This window comes from Hemitrygon akajei, chromosome 6 (genome assembly GCF_048418815.1).
Source record: "Hemitrygon akajei chromosome 6, sHemAka1.3, whole genome shotgun sequence".
Taxonomy (NCBI): domain Eukaryota; kingdom Metazoa; phylum Chordata; class Chondrichthyes; order Myliobatiformes; family Dasyatidae; genus Hemitrygon; species Hemitrygon akajei.
Window position 1 is genome coordinate 85968023 of NC_133129.1, and position 7383 is coordinate 85975405.

Sequence of the window (7383 nt, forward strand, 5' to 3'; positions counted from 1 at the left end):
CTCTGAGGAGTGTCAGGATCCGTTCTGTAAGCTGAGGTGGTTCAGAGAGGTCATGATCGGGGTATATAAAATTTGGAGGGGTATAGAGAGCAGACTGCAGGAAATCTTTCCCCAGATCCGAGGTAGGTAAAGCTAGACAAAACAAGTTTAGGGAAAGGGGGAGAGTATTGGGTTGGGTGGGGCTACAACTGGAGGTCATGGGTTTAAGGTGGAAAAGTAACAATCTTTACAGGTAACATGAGATGAAATCTCTTCTTTCAGAGGGTTGTGAGTGTGGAGTTCAATGTTTAAGGGAAGTTTGGATAGGTGTAGGCATGTGGAGGACTGTGGTCCCAGTGCAGCTATTGATAAGAGAAAGCAGTCTAAGTGGTTCAGCACAGACTAGATGGGCTGAAAGGCCTGTTTCCGTGCTGTGCTTTTCTAGCACTGTTAGAGCAGGATCTTTCTCAGCCAGAGAGGGGTGAGTTTCTGGAGCATACTACCGGAGAGTGCGGTGGGAACAGGCACCGGTGGTGTTTAAGAAGGGTAGAGACGGGCACGGGGCAGCGGCTACAGGCCAAGTACTGGTCTCGGTGTGAGCTCGTTGGACTGAGCAGCCCGTTCGAGTGCTGCTAAGCTTTCTGTTTTGAAACCAACGGAAATCTTTGGCTCGTGAGTCTGTGTTGCCCCTCAAGCATCTACTTCTAGTAATCTTTCATGAATGGCTTTTCCACTTCAAAAACACTCCTGCACAGATCTCCTGCCATCGTTGGGCATGAAACCTGTTTTAATCCCACCAGTGTCCCACAGGTTCTACCCCTTACCCATCAGAATCAGAACCAGCACGTGTTGTGAAAGTCACTAACTTTGCACAGCAGTACAACGCTGTTCATAGAAAAAATGGAATTCCAGTAAGTACATGTTAAATAAGTAGAACAAACATAAGGAAGCAGTGAAAGAGTGAGGAATGAGGTGGCTGGAGAGGAGAGGGGGTGCTGGCATAGAGGAGGGGCTGGTGGGGGAGTGGGTCCGGTGAGGAGAGGGTGAGCCGGCAGGGAGAGTCGGGTGCTGGTGGGGAGGGGGTTTTGGGGGAGAGAGTGTGCTGACAGTGGGGATGCGTGCTGACTGGCGGGGAGGGTGGGCTAGTGGAAACAGGGCTGAATGGCCCCCTCCTGAGTGATTCAATCCATGATGAATCCTCGGAAAGCTCCCCCAGTACGAGTCAAAGGATCCTTTAAAGTTGCTGCACGTCGATAGCCTGGTATACAAGGCGTCTGGTGTGTTGGCTTTCATTAGCTGGGTGGGGGCAGGGTTCGGTTCAAGAGCCATTAGGTAAAGTTCAAAGTGCGATGTAAGTTTATTGTCAAAGTGTGTATCGATTTATTTTCTTGCAGACATTCACAATAGAACAAAGAAATACAATAGAATCAATGAAAGCTACACACAAAGACACAAACAACCAGTCTGAGAAAAAGACCAACTGTGCAAATACAATCGCGCGAGCGTACACTCACACTCTCACTCTCTCACTCTCACTCTCACTCATTCTCACTCTCACACTCACACTCTCGCTCTCACACTCTCACTCTCACACTCTCACTCTCACACACTCACTCTCTCACACACACTCTCACTCTCACACACTCACTCTCTCACTCTCACTCCCACACTAACACTCTCACTCTCACTCTCTCACTCTCACTCATTCTCACTCTCACACTCACACTCTTGCTCTCACACTCTCACTTTCACACTCTCACTCTCACACACTCACTCTCTCACTCTCACACTCTCTCACTCTCACACTCACACTCACACACTCATACTCACACACTCACTCACACACTCACATTCACACACTCACACTCTCACACTCTCACTCTCACACTCACACACTCACACTCTCACACTCACACTCACACACTCACACTCACACTCTCACTCTCACACTCACACTCACTAAATAAATAATACTGAGAACAGGAGCTGTAGAGTCTTTGAAAGTAGTCCATTGGTTGTGGAATCAGTTCGGAGTTGTGGTGAGTGAAGTTATCCATGCTGGTTCAGGAGCCTGATGGTTGAGGGGTTCCTGAAGCCGGTGGTGTGAGTCCTGAGGCTCCTGTACCTCCTTCCCCATGGCAGCAGTGAGAGAGAGCACAGCCTGGATGGTGGGGGTCCCTGATGAAGGACGCTGTTTTCCTGTGACAGTGCTCCTTGTAGATATGTTTAGTGGTGGGGAGGGCTCTTCCTGTGACGGACTGGGTCATATCCGCTACTTCTTATGGCTTTTCAATTCCTGGGCATCGGTGTTTCCATACCAGGCCTTGATTCAACCAGTCAGGATACTCCCCACCACACATCAATAGAAATCTGTCAAAGTTTTAGATGACATGCCGAATGCTGTTCGGACCATTAGGGTACAGTAAACCAATTAATTGGGGTGTATGGAGTGTCCGGGTGGGGTAGCACCTGTGGTGAAGGGGCTTGTCGTGTCCACTCTGGGGCAGCTCACTCACCTTTGGTCCCCTCCGGACACTCAGCTCTCCCCTGTGGCTCCAAGCCTCTGTTTGCATGTGACAACGCCCACATCCCCGGTACACCGCTCCGACAGGCAGGCTAAACCGGGTGAGGGTAGCCGGCAGGTCTCGTACCCTGGTGACCTAGGGACGTACCTACCCTAGCATGCAAGGTCACCTCTAGCAGACTGGGCAGATGAGACCTACAGTGAGATCCAACGGTACTGCAACATGTCAAGGAGAGCATGACAAGAGATGAGGAGGGTAGGTGCGTTGAGTGCTGTGAGGGTGTTGAGCTCAGAGCCTGCACCAGCACGTGGACTTATGGAATTGCAGCCATTAGTGAGACTTGGTTACATGAGGCAGCTCGATATTCCAGCATTCTGTAGTTTTACACATGATAGAGTGTGGGGGGCGGGGGGAGAGTCAGGGAAAACATCGAACTGTAACATCACATATTTTCAAATTCATTCCGTATTATTTTCTGATTTACCCAAGAGTATTTTTAAACAGATCCACAAACAAAGGCAGCACTGTACATGTGTTAAACCACAATAAATCACTTACTAGAATGCTAGAAGGAAAACAAATGGTTAATGCAGTATGGAAATTAAACTAACACTTATCATCCACGAAATGATCTGATCTGCAGAATGCCAGAGGGAATCACAGATCTCTCTCTCTCTCCCTCTCTCCTGCGTCTCTGCTCACCTCCTCTCTCCCCTCTCCCTCTACCTCTTCCCTCTCCTCTCCCCTTCTCTCTCTCCTCTCTCTCCCCTCTCTCCCTCTCCCCTTCCCTCTCTCTCTCTCCCTTTCCCTCTTCCCTCTCCTCTCTCCCCCTCCCCTCTTCTCCCCCCTCTCTCCCGTCCCCTCTCTCTCTCCCCTCTCACTATCCCCCCTCCCATCTCCCCTCTCCCCTCTCTCCCTCCTCTCCCCTCCCCTCTCTCCCCCCCTCTCCCCCTCCCCTCTCTCCTCTTCCTCCCCTCTCTCTCCCCTCTTCCCTCTCCCCTCTCTCTCCCCCTCCCTCTCCCCTGTCCCCTCTCTCTCTCCCCCTCATTTCATTTTTCAATCTTTTTATTAATTTTCAAATAAAGAATATACAAATTGGTGGAGGAGCTTAGCAAACAGATAATATAAAAGACATATAAACAGCAATAATAAAAACAGAAAGTATATAATGTCAAAATCAGATAGGTAAAATGTTACGCTGTTATATATACAATGGGCAGAAAAAAACTACAACTCATAGCAATCATAACAAAAAGACTGGAAATTTTATTTGATAAAGGAAAAAAATCCCACTAACTAACTAAGATGAAAGAAAAGAGAAAAAAAGAAAGAAAAAGAAAGATTGGGCAGTCTAATTGAGGATATAATTTAAAAAAGAGAGAAAGGAAAAGAAACATCCTTCCAGTCATCTCCAAAAGAGTAAAGAAAAATAAATAAATAAATAAATAATTTTAAACATGTGAAAATATTGAATAAAGGGTCGCCAGATGTTCAAAATTAAAGGATGTATCAAATGTCCGGCTTCTAATTTTCTCCAAGCTTAGACATGACATAACGGAGGAGCGCCAATAGAAAACAGTAGGTGTGTTAGATTCTTTCCAGTGTAGCAAAATAGGTGTCCTAGCCAGTAAAGTTGAAAAGGCTATCATATGTTGAGCGGAAGCAGACACTTTGCTTGCTTCCTCTGGAATAATCCCAAAAATTGCTGAAAAATAGCATAAGTCAAATTTAAAGAGCAGGCTAAGGGGTAATTCGGTAAAAAATCACGTAAAAAATTCCTAACCTGTAAATATCAGAAAAAATGTGTATTAGAGATATCATATTTATCCATTAACTGTGAAAAGGACATTAAACAGTCCTGTGAAAACAAATCTAAAAAAGTTTTTATTCCCTTAATTTTCCATGTTAAAAAAGCCTTATCCAAAGTTGATGGTTTAAAAAAGAAATTAGAATAAATATTACTAGAAAGTGGAAAATCGTTTAATTCAAAAAATCTACGAAACTGAAACCAAATTTTTAAAGTATGTTTAACAATAGGGTTAAGAGCTTGTCTACCTATTCTGGAGAGTGCAAACGGAAGAGGAGCTCCTAATAAAGAAGCTAACGAAAACCCCATTACTGAATTTTCCTCCAACTGTAACCATGAAGGGCAATCTTGATCGTCTATATCATAAATCCAAAAAGGAATATAATGAATATTAATTGCCCAATAATAAAATCTAAAGTTTGGTAAGGCCAGTCCTCCATCTTTTTCTGGTTTTTGCAATAAAAGTTTATTCACTCTAGAGCTTTTATTATTCCAAACATAAGACAAAATCAGAGAATCTATTTTATCAAAAAATGTTTTTGGAACAAAAGAGGGAACTGCTTGAAATATATATAAAAATTTTGGTAGAATAACCATTTTTTTAGCATTAATTCGACCTATCAATGACATTGTCATAAGTGACCATTTAGAAAGCGCCTGTTGAGTATATTCAACTAAAGGGAAGAAATTATACCTATATAGGTCTTTAAAATTTTTAGTAATTTTGATACCAAGGTAAGTGAAATAGTTTATTGATCCTACATCCTCTGGGAACCTTCCTAAAACTATTTATAAGGCTCTAATTTCATTGATTCCAAAAAAAGGAAAAGACCCACTAGAATGTGTATCTTATAGACCTATTTCTTTATTGAATGTAGATTTTAAAATCCTCTCTAAGATTCTAGCAAATAGGCTTGAGAATATCTTGCCTAATGTTATCTCAAATGATCAAACAGGATTTATAAAAAATAGGTACTCACATTTTAATATTTGAAGATTGTTAAATATCATTTATTCCCCCTCAGCCAAAGAATCTGAATGTATTGTATCTTTGGATGCAGAGAAAGCCTTTGATAGGGTGGAGTGGCCTTATGTATTCCAGGTTTTGAAGAGGTTTAATTTTGGTCCAGGATTTATTTCCTGGATTAAATTGATTTATCATGCCCTGGTAGCTGCGGTTATTACTAATAATCAAAAGTCTCCTTATTTTAGATTATATAGAGGAACCCGTCAGGGATGTCCCCTCAGTTCTTTATTATTTAATTTGGCTTTAGAACCACTTGCTATTGCTCTTAGGGATTCTAATTCTGTGCAGGGTATTAGGAGAGGGGATAAATTACATAAGGTTCTGTTATATGCGGATGATTTATTAGATTACATTTCAAATCCTAGGAAATCTACCCCTTTTATGTTATCTATATTTATAGAATTTGGTATTTTTTCTGGATATAAACTTAATTTACATAAAAGTGAATTATTTCCTATTAATATTTATTCTGATTATTATGATCAAATACCTTTTAATACTCCTCCCATCTCCCCTCTCCTCTCTCATGATTTTAGCTTTCTACATACAGTAGCAGGGCTGGATGGGAAAGAGTTTACTAACTGTAAGGAACTTAAACTTGCTGATCCTCTCCACCTCTGATTCACTGATGAGATCTGGCTCATGGATCTCTGGTTTTCTCCTCCTGTAATGAATAATCAGCTCCTTGAATTTGTTGATGTTGTGTGGGAGGTTGTTGTTGTGATTCAGTTCAGTTCAGTTTATTGTCATTTAGAAACCACAACTGCAATGCAGTTAAAAAATGAGACAACGTTCCTCCAGAATGATATCACAAAAGCACACGACAAAACAGACTACACCAGAAAATCCACATAATGTTTGGTAATCCCCAAATCCAGAGTCCAGAGAGGCTGCTGCGTATTAATATCGCGCTACCCTCTTAGCGCGTACCCCAGAAAGGAGCTCCAAATCCACCAGACAAAACAAGACTACCCAGACACACCAAGTCAGGAGACCAACTCTACCACCAGCAAACCAAAAACTAAAGCTACAAGACCTGCACAAAACCACATAGTTACAAATTATATATACAATTCAACCAGATGTTAAAACCCCGTGACTCAGTCAACGACAGTGGTGTCCTCAGCAAACCTGAATATGGCATTGGAGCTGTGGTTAGCCTCACAGTCGTAGGTGTAATGTGGGCAGAGCAGGGACTAAGCACACAGCCTTGTGGTGCACCTGTGCTGATGGAGATCATGGAGATGTTGTTGCCAATCCGAACTGACTGAGGAAATCGAGAATCGAGTTGTATAAGGAGGTATTGAGGCCATGGTCTTGGAGCGTATTGAGTGCAGGGCATCCTCACTGCCCGCTGTTCCAGCGTTGAGTGAAGAGACAATCATCTTGACCTGTTGTGATGATAGGCAAACTGGATTATTGTAAACCTGATGGCTCTATATAAAACTCTGGTTAGACCACACCCAGAATATTGAGTTCATTTCTTTTTTGTCTTTTCAAATCTTTTTATTATTATTATTATTATTATTATTATTATCATCATCATCATCATCCAAAATACAAGAGAACATGGAATAAGTAACACTTATAATGTCTCAAAGGGGAAAAAAACAATATTAAGGATTGAAAAACATGGTGACACAAAAAAAAGAGAAGAAAAGAAAAAAACCCTACTAAAGCAAGAGAAAGTGAGGAAAAAAGACCCCATTAGGTGTTCAACCCCAGAGCCCTGCATCATACAAAAAGCTTCTAAAGATAAACATCAAACTGCCACCAAAATTTACAATTAGATCGAGGAGGAAATCTATCAATTAACTCAAATGGTAGTAACGAGCAAATGAACCCCATCTTTTCTCAAAATCAAACATAGGTTCGAAGGTTCGACTTCTAATTTTCTCCAAACTAAGGCATAACATCACTTGAGAGAACCATTGTGACAGAGTGGGAGCCAACATATCCTTCCACTTCAACAAAATGGCCCTCCTAGCTATCAATGTAACAAATGCAATAACATGTTGGTCAGACAGAGAAATACTGCGGATATT